Source organism: Balaenoptera ricei, chromosome 11, assembly GCF_028023285.1.
Source record: "Balaenoptera ricei isolate mBalRic1 chromosome 11, mBalRic1.hap2, whole genome shotgun sequence".
NCBI lineage: Eukaryota > Metazoa > Chordata > Mammalia > Artiodactyla > Balaenopteridae > Balaenoptera > Balaenoptera ricei.
In genome coordinates, this window is record NC_082649.1 from 85318078 (window position 1) to 85333674 (window position 15597).

The window sequence follows — 15597 nt, forward strand, 5'->3', positions numbered from 1 at the left end:
AGATAACCAACAAGAACCTATTGTAAAAGAAAGAAATTTTTTTAAAAAACACGTATTCTAAAGACTTGCCCTCCACACTTTTCTTAAGCAAATCTACTATCTCTTTGCCATTCTTTGTCAAGAATACCATCAACTAGAAGACACATATAAGAAGATGATAAGATGATAAGCACCATGGAATAAATGCTCTGAGAGGATCTCATCATTAGATGAATATATATCATATTATTTTTATATATATATATATATATATATATATATATATATAGTCTTTCTGATTATTTATATATATAAACTAGAAATAGTTCCCAGTTTAATTATAATATAAAAGCTGTCTGTAATTAATAACATATACTTTCACATGTTACACTGAGATGCTACTTTTTAGTAGACTTAATCTTCCCGTATTTCAGAAGTATTCCTTCAAAACGTCTGTCATAGACTCAATTATACCCCCTCTCCGCAAAATGTATACGTTGAATCCCTAACCCCCAATGTGACAGTACATGGAGATAGGGCCTTTAGGAAGGTAATTCAGGTTAAATGAGGTCTAAAGGGCAGGTCCCTCACAACAGGACTAGTGTTCTTATAAGAAGAGGAGGAGATACCAGAGAGCCTGCCCTTTCCACACACGCACACAGAACAGGCCACGTGAGGACGCAGTGAGAAGGGGGCTGTCTGCAAGCCAGGAAGAGAGCCCACACCAGAAAATGAATGTGCTGGCACCTTGATCTTGGACTTCTAACTTCAAGAACGGTGAGAAAATAAATTTCTGTTGTTTAAGCCACCCAGCCTGTGGTAATTTGTTACCGCAGCCTGAGATGACTCATACATTGTCACTCACTAATTCTAACTTCACGGACTGAAAAAGGTGACATGCTTCACATCAAGGGGTATCACAGTGAAAACATGACTGGGCAAAATAAATCTTTTGGGATCATTCATGTTTCTGAAAAAGTGTCTGTCTGCGTGTGTGTATGGCAAATGGGATTTTTAAACCCAATTCATTATCTGCCTTAGTTTATGGCCACATGGTTTATTACAGTAGCAAACTGTATTGGAGAATGGTCTTGTTCTTGGGAAATATATGCAGTTTGCCACTTACTTTCAAACAATTCAGAAAAAAGAAAAGAATAGCTGCATAGGCATAGGAGTATGTAGTTGGCAGCTCTAATGCGATAGGATCTCATAAGGGATATAAAGATGTACTTTTCATTCAACCTTTCTTTAGATTTGAGAAGTTTCCAAATAAGAAGCTGGGGTTAGCTAACATTGCGAGAAATAACTTAAAGTCATTACAGTCATTAAAGACACCAGGTGCCTCTGTTTCAATAGCTATCCTGCCATCTCTCTACTTCTGGGAGGTTTTCAACAAGTGACTTCACTTCTCTTTGCCTCAGTTTCCATATCTGCAAAATAATAAGCCTTCAGAGGTCTGATGTGAGGATAAATAGTAATATAGATAAAGTGTCAAGAATGCTGCCTGGTGTATAGTAAGTGCTCAATAAATATTGGTAGTGCTAGATGCAAACTAGTTTATATAGGATGGATAAACAACAAGCTCCTACTGTATAGCACAGGGAACTACATTCAATATCCTGTGATAAGCCAGAATGGAAAATATGAAAAAGAATATATATATATATATGTGTATATATATATATATATTCTTAAAACTGAATCCCTTTGCTGTAAGCAGAAACTAACACAACCTTGTAAATCAACTATACTTCAATAAAAATTTTAAAAAGATTTGTGGTGCTAATAATAATAAGTATGACAGTAAAATTACTGCTATTATTATTATAGACTACTTAAATAACTGTTAAACTGGGAAGATGTAGGAAGAAATGCAAAGAACTGAATTCAATTCATTTTTAAAAAATTATGCTTCTCAGAATAAGGAAAAAGTAAGTGCCTCTAAGAGCAAAACATCCACCTTATAATGGTCCCCTTACCCAATGGATATTTATTGAATTAAAGATTTGAAACAGTCAGCAACCTTTGTTTTAATTTTTCCCCACCTGGTGCATGAATTCCTTATTTCCCGAAAAGTTTTCATTTAATGCCTCCTTAAACCCTTAGCTCTCCCATTAAAAGCCTGTTGCTGCCAAATTTAGGGCATCTCCAACGATGTGAATCATGACTCCCATCTCCACTGCACTGGACTACACTGGGCCCTCCAGTTTCTATCTCTCTGGCCCCCGGTTTCATCATTGCCTAGTACTTTTAAAGGTTTTAAACTCAGCAGGATCACTGGGGCACAGGAAATCAAATAAAGTGGCTCCCCATGTTCAGTTGATCAGACTGAGCCCCTTTTTCTTTTGAAAGGAGAACGTAATTGCAGAAAGATAGGAGAGATTGCAAAAAGCCTCTCCCATAGTGGTAACTGATGAAGTAGAGAACTGACATTACGATTTACTGGCACCTTCCCTCCCAGCCCCAGACATGCTCCCCCCGCCCCTTTCCTAGCACTCCCACAAATCAGGGGGATAGCTAAGTATAAGAAAGAAAGAAAGAAAAAGAAGACAGAAGGAGGAATGAAACTGCTGTGTTCAGTTTCAAAGAGGCTGTTACACAACTAGTGTATATATATGCTAAAGTTAGAATAAAGCCAAATGGAGAGTTAAAAGATAAAAATAAACAAGAGGACTTGTTTTAGTCCCTGCAAGTCCCTTCATGCACAGTTGGATAGATTTCTTAACCGTTCTTCTACTAAATTTATATGCAGAACCATCTCAGTGGACAAAAATAAATAAATCTATGTGCATGTAGAACTTGGTGATAAGCTTCCACTTGTACATTTTAAACATAAAAAGTATATATATATATTTTAACATTTTCCCTCAGAAAATTTTGTTCTATTTTACTTCTAACTAAAACAGACTCCAGCAAAATGCTGCATGTTTTTTTTATCATAACCTAAACAATATTTCAGTTGTTATTTAAACTCTTATAAACATTATTTTTGTTCTCATGTTATACATGTCACTAAGTATCTAAGCCCAGAATTATCAATAAAATAGCATTCTGATATGCTACCCTGACATGTCACCATGAACCTTTCCTTAACGGCAACTTAGCAGAACCAGTTTTCAATAGATGTTTTAATTTTTCAATTCCCAAAAAATGGTAAATCACCCACCTATGTTGATGTTCTCTCCTTCCTAAGACCCAACAAATACTACAGTTAAGGAACACAAAAGATTTGAACTCACAAGAGCAAAGAATAAAAGTGGAGATATCAACAAGTGAGAAACATTTAATAGTGTTTTGGGAGATGGAAAGAAGGTGAATTAGGAGTGACTGATTGAGACAGCAGGAGTGGGGGAATGAGACTGATTCACTTCCAAGGACCTCAATAGGTTCTTCAAGGCATGGGGCTCAAAGCAGAAGGCTTGGCTGACCACCAATATACTCAGAAACAAATTCCACGGGTCACCAAGTCCTACACATATTCAGAGATTCCACTCTTCTATAAGGAGGAACGACACTGAGAGAAAGTCTCCAATGTGAAAAAGACTAAAATAAACAAAATAGAAAAAATAAAACTAGAGGACACAGGGTTAATTCAAGGAACAGACAAAGACCTAAGAGTACGAATAGTAGCAGTATGACTCCAAAAGAAAAGGAGGAGGAGGAGGAAATGATTAACATTTAGGATGTGCCAAATAGCCTGTTTATTAATATTTAATATATAATATATACCTCTACTTGTTTTATATATATTATAATATATATAAAATCTCATAGAACATATACATATGTGTATAGATAGATATATAGATATAGAGATAGAGATATATTCTCATTAACTCTTTGACAATAGGTAAGGGAAGGGAATAAAACAAAACTTTACAAAGCCATCTATCAAGTATTCAAAAAACAACAACGAACCACAGCTCAAATCCAGGTAATCTGATACTGCAAAATGCTATGATAACAAAATCAACCTGATAATGAAAAAGCACTCTTGGGAATTTTTTAATAGATGAAACCAATGAAAATCTCTCATAAAATTCAAAAAATGAAGATAAAGAGATGGAAATCATTAATGCAAACAGTAAATGCTTATAAAAACAATCCAAACGTCCCAATATCCTATTCCAGAGATAGAAAACAACAAAAACGAAAAGTGTAATGAGGATATCATCAAAGCAATACATGTCCAAATCAGAAGGACTTGAATCCAGTTAGTGCCCAGAAACACAGAATGAAGAGCAGACCTATGCCAAGATACATCTGCATGAAATTTTAGACTTCTCAGAATAACAACAACAAAAACAAAACAAAAGGGTAATAGCTTTGAAAAGCCAGGGGGAAAATACTAACATGTGGAAAAAGAATAAAACAATTTTATTAGACTTCCCCAAAACAACACTATATGCTAAAAAGCAATTGAGTTATGCTTTCAAAATTCTAAAGGAAAAGATTGCTAAACCCAACAAAACTATCAATAAATTTTCAGACATTGTCTCAAACGTTTTACTTTCATGAACCCAATTGTTTAGGAATTTACTGAAGGATATGCTGCAGCAAAAAAAAAAACAAAAGCGTAAAGCTCAAAAAGAGAGAGACAAGGGAAAAGAAGGAAATCAATCCAAAAGACAGATGAAACAGAAACAAAGCCAGAGGGTCAGTCTTTCAGCTAGGCACAATGGAAGAAGCAGCCAGAATGGAGATGATCTCTGAAACAAAAAGGAATTTGATATGATGCATAAGCTAAAAACATTTATGCATGCAAATAAACAATAAAACTATCCAAGAAGGGACATGTATTCTTTATCTAGAAGTTTAATACATAAGATCTAAAATTGTTGAATCAATAAATCACAGTATATGCATATTGCTTAGAAATGTGATATTAACAAAATCTAAGATGTAAAAAAAGAAAACAGTATTTGCAGCTGTTTTGTAGCCATATTTCTGGAGAAAACCATAATTCAAAAAGATACATGCACCCCAATGTCCACTGCAGCACTATGTACAATAGCCAGGCCACGGAAGCAAACTAAATGTCCCTCGACAGACAAATGGATAAAGAAGATGTGGTACATATATACAATGGAATATTACTCGGCCATAGAAAAGGATGAAATAATGCCATTTGCAGCAACATGGATGGACCTAGAGATTATCATACTAAGTGAAGTAAGTCAGAGAAAGACAAATATCATATGATATCACTTCTATGTGGAATCTAAAAAGTGATACAAATGAACTTATTTACAAAACAGACTCACAGACATAGAAAACAAACTTATGGTTACCAAAGGGGAAAGGTGGGGGTGGGAGGGATAAATTGGGAATTTGGGATTAATGTGTACACACTACTATATATAAAATACATAATCAACAAGGACCTACTGTATAGAACAGGGAACTCGACTCAATATTCTGTAATAACCTATATGGGAAAGGAATCTGAAAAAGAATGGATATATGTATATGTATAACTGAATCACTTTGCTGTACACCTGAAAGTAACACAACATTGTAAATCAAGTATACTCCAATATAAAATAAAAATTTAAAAATAAAATAAAATCTTAAAAAAAAAAGGAAAACAGCATTTGCAGCTGGAGAATGGGACCAGGGACAGAGAGCTGAGGCTGATGCTTTTTCAAATAGACACCAGTATTACTTTGATAAATTTAATCATGTATTTTGAAATTTTAACCAGCCAGATGATTTCCAAAGCCACAGTATCTTACATTCATAGCTAAGTCCTTACATACATCCATGCATACATACATACACGTACATGTGTGCATACATACATACACATACATTAATTGACTCCTTAGCACTTGATAACTATGTCTAAGTGAGCTTTCTATTTTCAGTAAAGGTTTTCTATAATACTAAAGTTATTTTCAGGTAAAAAAAAAAAAATTTATCTTTATGAGCATTTCTCAGATCTACTTAAGCAGTCACACACCCGTGTGCATACACAATTCCTTACGTGAATACTGACTAAAAATTCTTGTTAAAACTTCCAAGACAAAAGAGAAAATCCCAGTGAGTATAAAATAATACTTAATTGACATTAATTTTTTTTCTGGGCACCATCTCTTAGACTATCAGTTTCATCAGGGCAGGGAACACAGCTCCCTTATTCATGATTGGATCCCTATTGTAAGCAGTAAGTTCTTCTTGAATTAAGGAGCTCATCCTTTCAATTTTCTTTTGCATATATGGCTTACACTAATATTGGAAGATAACTGCTACACAAAGCTTCATCAGTGGCCAACAAACCTGAACCAGTAGTATCTTTATATTGTGAAAACCCACGGAAAAGACTGTGTGCCTGTCCTCTAGGCTCATCATGGATTCAGGCTCATTTTTAAAAATCCAAATATAATTACATTCAAATCCCAAACCTTTTATATCCTGGATTTTAATTTGTTAGTTCATTTGGGATCTTTGTTTTGTTTCATTTGCTTTTAATAAAATTCTAGGTAAAAACACTTTGTCAAAAATGGCTCCCACCTAAAAACATGATGGCTTTACAAATGAAGTTCAAAGAGAGGTAAAAGTAGGGTTAACTTGTGGGGATTATACATTTTAAATGCTGTAAGGGTAGAGAAGTTTGTGACCACTCAGGGCAAGTTGATGCTAACATGTTTTGAAATGGTCAGAAAAAATCTAGTACAGTGAACCACTGCTGATAACAATGATTATCTCTGAGGAATGAGACTGAGGAAGAGAAGTTTTAGAATAGGCCAGGATTCATTCTTATAATTAAAGAAAATAAAATCAATTATAAAAATGGAAATCAATAAAGCCGAAGCTCTCTTAAGCAATGTTCTAAAATAGCAGTTTTCAAATGAGGGTATGTGAACCCTTAAAAATACACAGATTTTCCAAGGGGTACCCCCATATTCAGCTTTAAGGGAGTCAATGTCTAGGCTATACTCCAAACATCTTTTTAACCGAAAAATGTAGGATGTACCCATGATGAAGGTACATGCCTGCTCTCCAGACCCACCTCACCTTCTCTAACTTTACAAAGAAAGAATAACTTCTGGGCAGCCCATATCTCACTATGGGATTAGGAATAAACATTTCTGAATTAACACCCAATAAAAGGAGAGTTTGAAATGTGGTGTTATGGACAGTCCCCTCTCCAATATTCATCTCATGAAGAGATGATATTCCAATAAAATTTTACAAACGAGGAAGAATTTTTAGATGTCAACCTAAAGTATGCAGAAAGGTCCCAAGTTGTTCTAAGTGTGATTACTACACTCCCCAATGACTTTCTAGACTTTTCTGATGAATCGCCACGGCACACTGAATGCTCTCACACAGGGGGAGCAACAGCTGAGCTGCCTACTCATCAAAATTAAGAGTGTATTACCAAACACACTGATACCATTTGTAGTGTAACTGGAATTATGTGACTTAATTGAATATTATGTAAGCTGAAAGAGTTATTTCCTCTCCAAAAAGGAAGACAAATGCTTGGAAAGACTCAAAGGCAAATTGTGAAAATGCAATCAAATAACATGTAGGCAATTGGGATTTCCCTGGCGGTCCAGTGGTTAAGACTCCGTGCTCCCAATGCAGGGGGCACAGGTTCAACCCTTGGTCAGAGAACTAAGATCCCGCATGCCACACAGCTCAGCCAAAAAAAAAAAAAAAAAAAAAAAAAAATTGTAGGCAAGGCAAATGTAAGAGAAGGTAACAGAGATTTTTTTTCTTTAATTTTGTAAGGCTTCACGCATATCTTAGGTCCACACTTCATTTTTACAAAGAACCCAGAATTTGGGGATGACACACAGTAAGTGAGCTTTATGGCAACAAGACCATATGGAATTCAGACATTAGATCTGTGCTCAAAGAAAAGATCTTAATCTAACATCAAATGATTGGTAAATGAATGTATACTTACAGGTATTAAGTTCAAATAAAATATTTAAGCATATTTTACTTTTTTAACAATTCCTTCTCTAAGTGACTTTCTCACTTAGCCAATTATTGGTCTCAATCACCTAGATAAGAAAGCATCTACTAAAATAAAAAGTAAGATTTAACTTCAGCTAGAAGTTGAAGAGTCATTCCCAAAAGAGTACATGGTACCCCCTATAACAAGGAGGAGTCCCTTTAAGACCAGAAACTCAATTTTCACCCCAACTGGGTCATACTGTAATACAATTCTGACACAGTCCCACAGGTTAAGGGCAAAATCCTCTACAAGACTGCCCCCACTTCAGACGCCAGGTCACCTGGCACTCTGGACAACTTGGCTACAAATTTGGGGGCTCCCATGAACCCCTTAGCTTTAATAATTCTCCATAACTACTTGGAGAACTCACGAAGCACTATGCTTATAATTACAGTTTTATTATAAAAAATGCACATTGGGTCAAGTCTGGAAGGGTCCTGGACAAGGAGCTTCCAACACCCTCTCCCCTTGGATTCAGGGCACATCTCCCTCGTGGCACATCAGTATGTTCACCAACCAGGAAGCTCCTCTAAACTTGAGGGTCTGAAGTTTTTATTGAGATTTCATTGCACAATCATGATTGATTAAATCTGACCATATAAGTGAACTCAATCTCCAGTTCTCCTCCTCTACCCAGAGGTCAGGAGGCTCAGTCTTCCAACCTTCTGATCACATGCCTGATCTTTCTGGTGACCAGTCTCCATCCTGAAGTTATCTTGGGACCCACAATGAGGCACCTCATTAGGATAACAAACACAGTCCTATCACTCAGGAAATCCCAAGGGTCTCTGAAGCTCTGTGCCAGGAATCAGGGACAAAGACCAGATATATCCTTCCTTATACTACAACAGGTAAATTAATATTGTGTAATAGAGACAATTTCATTAAAATTTTAATGAAATTTGGGGGAGAGGGCAGACTAAGAGTAGGCGAGCTTAAGAAGAGGTAAGGAGGAGAGGAAGCAAGGAAGACTGAGAACAGTGATGAAGGAACACAGAGCCAGTGAGAGAACTGGACCAAGGAGTCAGTGATGGACTAAGATAGAATAGTATTGTCAACATTTTTGCCAAAAAAATAGTGTTTATACAGAAACGAAGCATCTGGAAGGAGAAACCAAACACAAATAGACCTTGCTTCTTCATCTAGGAGATGAACTAGACTGACCACTCTAGACCTAGGGTAGATGTTGGGAAGGCTAGCGACAACAGTAGGAATCTCCCTGCCAAGCTCCCGTCCTAGAAGAGGTGGCAATACTTGGAAAGGAAGCCTCTGGAAGGAGGAGTTCACTCCTAGAATTACCTGTTATGTTCAGTCAGCAACAAAACACTGGAACTCACAAATGATACCTAACACAGTATATTGTTAGCATTACAGAATTCTTTCGTTCTGTCCCAAGGATTAGGTAGGTGGAAATTACCGCTTACTTCAGTAGGAGACTATGCTTTACTGAGTATTTAATACGTATTATCCCATTTGAAATTGTTCTTGAACTGGAAAGAAAGGAAGATAAAACCGTGAACACAGATGCACTGCTTGTGGAGAGGAAAACTCTCTCCATGCTGTGTACTCTCAAGCAACAACATCAGAAAGTAAATAAAGACTATGTGCTTAAATGGGATACCAGTAAACTTTAAGCATGACCTGAATCCTGCCTTCCACGCCTTAATAGCACATGTGTGAGAAGCAGTAGATCAAAGATGAAATCAACAAATGGTATTAGGTCAACTAGACAGCCACTCAGAAAAAATCAATCTGAATTAATATATAATGCTACACACCAATGCACACTGCAGGTGGATGAAAAAATTGAACATAAAATAATAAAATGTAGATGCACTATTAGAAAACATGAGAGGTTTTTTCTCATTTTGTAGTAAGGACACCCTTTCTAGTCAAAACATAAACCTCAGAGGCCTATGGGAGAAAACTTATATGTTTGCGTAAAAAGGAAATCATGTGGCAAAACCAAAAATAAACAGTTGAACACAGGAGGGGGGCTCTGCTTGTGAAAATGACAAAAGAAAGCCACTCCCACCATAAAAAACAAAAAGCCAGATCACCGACAGAGTCACAAGTTTCCTGAGCCTATCAGAGAGTCACAAAGAACCTGGGTGAACTGAATTCCAAAGGATGGCAAGTACCTCTGAGGACATGAATTGTGCGACTTTTGTCAGAAGAGGGGAAAAAAAAGGTGGCTGTCACAAAAGCAGACGAGGAGAAAACAACTGAAATGTTAATCATTTCTTGAAGGCCCAATGTAAGCGGGGAGCGCCAGGCACAAGGGAAATTTGCACTCACTCTTTTCCAAGGTCCTCCACTGGGTGCTCACGAGCAAGACTAGGGACAGGCTAGGACAGAGAGAAACTCCCAAGGCAGTACAGATGTGAGACTGGTGATCAGCAGTCACTGGGGAACACACAAGACTCATTGTTCTAGAACCTTCTCTCATACTATGCAGAAATTATGTGCAGTCCCAGACAAAGGTTGTGATCACCATCAAGGAGGTTGGAAACCTGAGTGCGCTTGCCCACCCTGCCATCAGACGAAAGCCACTTGCCACTGGGGGGAAAAATAGGAAAACCCACTCGTTGCCAGGATCCTATAAAGATCAAAAGCACTGGTCGGAGCGGGCAGAGGAGAAAGGCAGGCGACCTACTCCCTCCCACATAAACTTCCCCCAAAGATACCAGAGTAAGTTCAGCCACCATGGAGCGAGGAGCAGGAGCAAGGGCTTTGACAAAGCCCCACCCTTGGAGCTCAGGCATGCAGGACCTGCCTAAGACTGAAGCTGGAGTAGAAGAGACAAGAAGCCCTGCCCCCCACAGGACATACCATGAATAATGAGCACCATCAGTCTACCACTGGGGAGGGGACAAGAGCAGGGAGGGAGGCTGCCACATGTCACGGGTGTATGGGACCTGCTGGGGCTGAAGCAGAAACAATGGGGGAAAATGCTCTGATAAAACAGGTCCCCAACTAAGCATAAGGTGGCATCGCTCCACTGCTGAAGGGATGGGAAGGTTTGGAGGCACTGAGGGTAATAAGAGCAACAAGAAAAAACAAATCCAACTCAACTCACAGACTAGACTGACTCGACTTACGACCTGATAGAAGAAGAGAAGGGCCTATTTCTAGTCATAAATAGCGTCTATCTTAGTCTCCTGTTCTATACACACTGTCTCATATTCAGTTAAAAAAAAACCAACAACAACAAAAAAGAAAAAATTTATGAGATTCACACAAGAAATCAAGAAAAAATGACCCAGAAGACAATGTAGCAACATGATTAAAGTACAGAGAGAAAAACTGTCAACCCAGAATTCTGTGTTCAAAATCGAAGGCAAAACACAACAGGAAAATTAAAGTAGAATTCCAAAAAATTATTCAAAAATGACAGGAAGGAGGAAATGGAGGGACAGAAAAAGAGAAGGAGCAAGAAAAAACTAAAAATAAACTGGTATACTCAAACCCAAACAGAGCAATACTTAGAGTAAATGGTAGTGGATTATGGAATTCAGTTAAAAGGCAGAGACTCTCAGAAAGGACAGAATAAAAACAAGGCCCAAATATCTGCTATCTACAAGAGTCACCCCTTAAGGAACAGAAAGGTAGGAAGTAACTGAACTGAAAAAAGATATATCATGAAAAGAGTAAGCATAAAAAGATTCAAATCATTTTATTAATAGTAGATAGATTATATTTCTAAACAATATGCATTGCCATGAATAAAGAGGGACATTCATTATTTTTTTAAAAAGGTAAATTTAACAGAGAGAAATAGAAAACATTAAACTGTATACAATACAGCTTAAAAATACACGAAGCAAAGTCATGGAATAAAAGGAAAAATAGATAAATCTAACCTTCAAAGTGAAAATTTTCACCCCTTCTCTCAACAACTATTAGAACAACAAGATGAAATCAACAAAGGCACAGAAAATCAGAACAGCGCTATCAACCAACTTGACTTAATATTTAACGAACACTCTACTCAACAACAGAAAAAACGTACATATGTGTCCAAAGTAATGTATATCAGAATAGACCATATTGTGTGCCATAATTAAGTCTCAATTAATTTAGAATTATTGAAATCATGAAAAGCATGATAACTGAACACAGTTTACTTAAACTGGAAACAAATAATACTAAGATAACCAGGAAAAACATTTGGATATTAAACAACATACTACTAAATAATTATTGAGTCAAGAAGAAATCATGAAAAAAATTAGAATATGTCTTGACCTGAATAGTAAGAAAAAGAGAAGGCAAAATAAAAACTTTCTCAGACAAATAAAAGCCAAGAGAAATTAATGCCAGCAGATCAGCAAAACAGAATAATAAAAGAGTTTCTTTGGGGAGAAGGAATTTAACACTGGATGGAAATATGGATTCATACAGATAAATAAGGTGTGTTGGAAATGGTAGAAATGTAGTTAAATATGAGAGACATTTTTCTTACTTTTAATCTCTTTAAATTATAACTGACCATCTAAGGCAAAAATAGTAATATATTAAAGGGTTTAAACCATAACACAAAAGATGGATGAAATGAAAGCACACTACTGTAAGGCTCTTACACTGTACATGGATTGGTATATTATGTAAAGCTAGACTATGAGAAATTAAAGTTTTCTATGTTAAATGCCAGAGCAGTACTATGTAAGAAAACATTCTTTGATGATGGAAATGTTTCAAATCTGTCCTATCCAATACAATAGCCACTAGCGACATGTGAATACTGCACACGGGAAATGTGGTTAGTCCACCTAAAGATATGAAATGTTAATTATATTTAACTTTAATTAATTAAAAAATTAAATTTAACTGGCCGTACATGGATAGTGCCTACCAATTTGGATAGTGTAGGCCAGGTGAAGAATAACCACTAAAAAATTGTGTAAGAAAAAGGCATAGATAATTACTAATAATGGAGGGAAAAATACAATCATGAAAAATACTCAATTCAAAACAGGCAAGAAAAGAGAAAAAAAGAAAAACATATGAAAGAAGGAGGAAAAAAAATAATGTAATAGATTTAAAACCAAACATGTATATAAATGTTGAATATAAATCATTAAATATACCAATTAAAAGGGATTGTTAGAATGTATATACAACAAAACCCAACTATATGCTGTCTACTTTAAATATAAAGATATAGACTGCTTAAAAGGAAAAGGATGGAAAAAATATACCATGCAAAAATACACCACTAGTGAAAGAAAAGCTGGAGTAGCTATCTTATTATTAGACCACATGAATTTCAGAAAAAGTAATATTACTAGAAGTAAAAATCGGAACTTTGTGGTCATAGAAAGGTTAATATATATCAAGAGGACATAATAATCCTAAATGTGTATGCATCCAATACCAAAGTTTCAAAATACACAAAGCAAAAACTCATGCAACAAAGAGAATAGAAAAATGCACAATTGTAAGAAGAAGCTTCAAACCTCTACTACTAGTAATGAATAAATCAGTAAAAAAAAAAATTAGCATAACTGACATTTATGGAACAATGTCCAGGAAACATCAAAATACACATTTTTAGGTGCACATGGAACATTCACCAAGATAAATTATATTCTAGGCCATTTTAAAAAATCTCTAAAAACTTAAAATGACAGAAATCATGCAAAGTATGTTCTCTGTCCACAAAGGAATTAAACTAGAAATAAGTAACAGAAAAATATTTGGAAAATATTCCAACTGTTGAAATTAAACTACACATTTTTTAATTGGTCAAATAAATCACAAGAGTAAGTCAAAAACATATTGAATTGAATGAAAATGAAAACACAACATGTCAAAAATTCGTGGGACACAGCTAGCTCAAGTAAACTTATATAACTAGGTGCTTGTATTAAGAAAAAAGAAAAGCCTCAAGTTTAAAGTTTATGATTTCATATGAAGAAACTATAAAAAGAAAAGCAGATTAAACCCAAAGCAAGCAAAAGGAAGACAATAACAAGAGCATACAGTAATGAAAGAGATCACAGAAAAATAATAGAGGATAAAAAGTAAAACAAAAGTTTGCTCTTTGAAAAGGCCAATTAACTTCTTAAATTTCCCCAGAATGATCAAGAACAAAAGAGAAAAAAATACATAATACCAATATCAATAACAGAAGAGGAAACATCACTACAGGTCTTACTGACATTAAAAGGATAAGTGAATATTATGAACAACTTTATGCCGGTAAATTTGATAACTTATCAGAAGAATGCCCTGAAAAACACAAACTTACCAAAGCTCATTCAAAAAGATATAGATAACCTGAGTATCCTTATACCTAATTAAGAGAATGAATTTTTATTTTAAAACCTTCCTGCCAAGAAAACCAGATGTTAGATGATTTTACTGCTGAGTTTCTAGAAACATTTAAGGAAGAATTAATACTTATTCTTCATAAACCCTGCCAGGAAACAGAAGATATGGGAACATTTACTAACTACGTCATTTTATGTGACCAGCATTACCCTGATGCCAAAACCAAACAAAAACACTATAATCAAAGAAAATCACAGACCAATATCTCTCATAAACATAGATGTAAATGTGCATTTAAAATCTAGCAAATCAATAAGAGCTAAAACTTTAAAACTTTTATAAGAAAACATAGGAGTTGTGAGGTGGATGGACCTAGAGTCTGTCATACAGAGTGAAGTAAGTCAGAAAGAGAAAAGCAAATACCGTATGCTAACACATATACATGGAATTAAAAAAAAAAAAATGGTTCTGAAGAACCTAGGGGCACAGGACAGGAATAAAGACGCAGACGTAGAGAACGGACTTGAGGACACGGGGAGGGGGAAGGGTAAGCTGGGACGAAGTGAGAGTGTGGCATGGACATATACACTACCAAATGTAAAACAGATAGCTAGTGAGAAGCAGCTGCACAGCACAGGGAGATCAGCTCGGTGCTCTGTGACGACCTAGATGGGTGGGTTAGGGAGGTGGGAGAGAGACGCAAGAGGGAGGAGATATGGGGATATATGTATACATATAGCTGATTCACTTTGATATAAAGCAGAAACTAACACACCATTGTAAAGCAATTATACTCCAATAAAGATGTTAAAAAAAAAATAAAGAGGGCAAAAAAAAAAAAGAAAACATAGGAGTAAATCTTCACAAGGGTGGATTAGAAATGGATTCTTATGACACCAAAATTATATGCCAGGAACCAAAAACAGATAAAACGGACTCCTTGAGAATTAAAAACTCATCAAAAAACATTTAAAAATTAAATTATAAGACACATATTGGGAAAAATAATTTGGAAAACATATCTAATAAATGGCTTTTATCTAGAATATATAAAGAACTCTTCCAACTCAATAATAAGGCAAAAAAATAAACACATCCTCTCACTGAAAAACAGACGCAACATTAAAGAGACATTTCAACAAAAAATTTTATGAATAGACAATTTAACATATGAAAGTATTCACAACACCAACAGTTATCAGAGGAATGCAAATTACAGCCATGGTAAGATACCACTAGGTATCTACTAGAATGGCTAAAATCATAAAAGTGACAAAACCAACTGCTGTTGAGAATAAGGACCAGCTAGAATTCTCATACATTATTGGTGGGAATGCAAAATGGTATAGGCACTATGGGAAGCAAGATTG

General features: G+C 35.7%; 1 protein-coding gene across 1 annotated transcript in view; it reads right to left on the bottom strand.

Moving 5' to 3' along the window:
- Positions 1 to 15597, bottom strand: part of TAFA4 (TAFA chemokine like family member 4) — a 122398-nt gene that overhangs the window by 34178 nt on the left and 72623 nt on the right. The gene's annotated exons all lie outside the window — the stretch shown is intronic.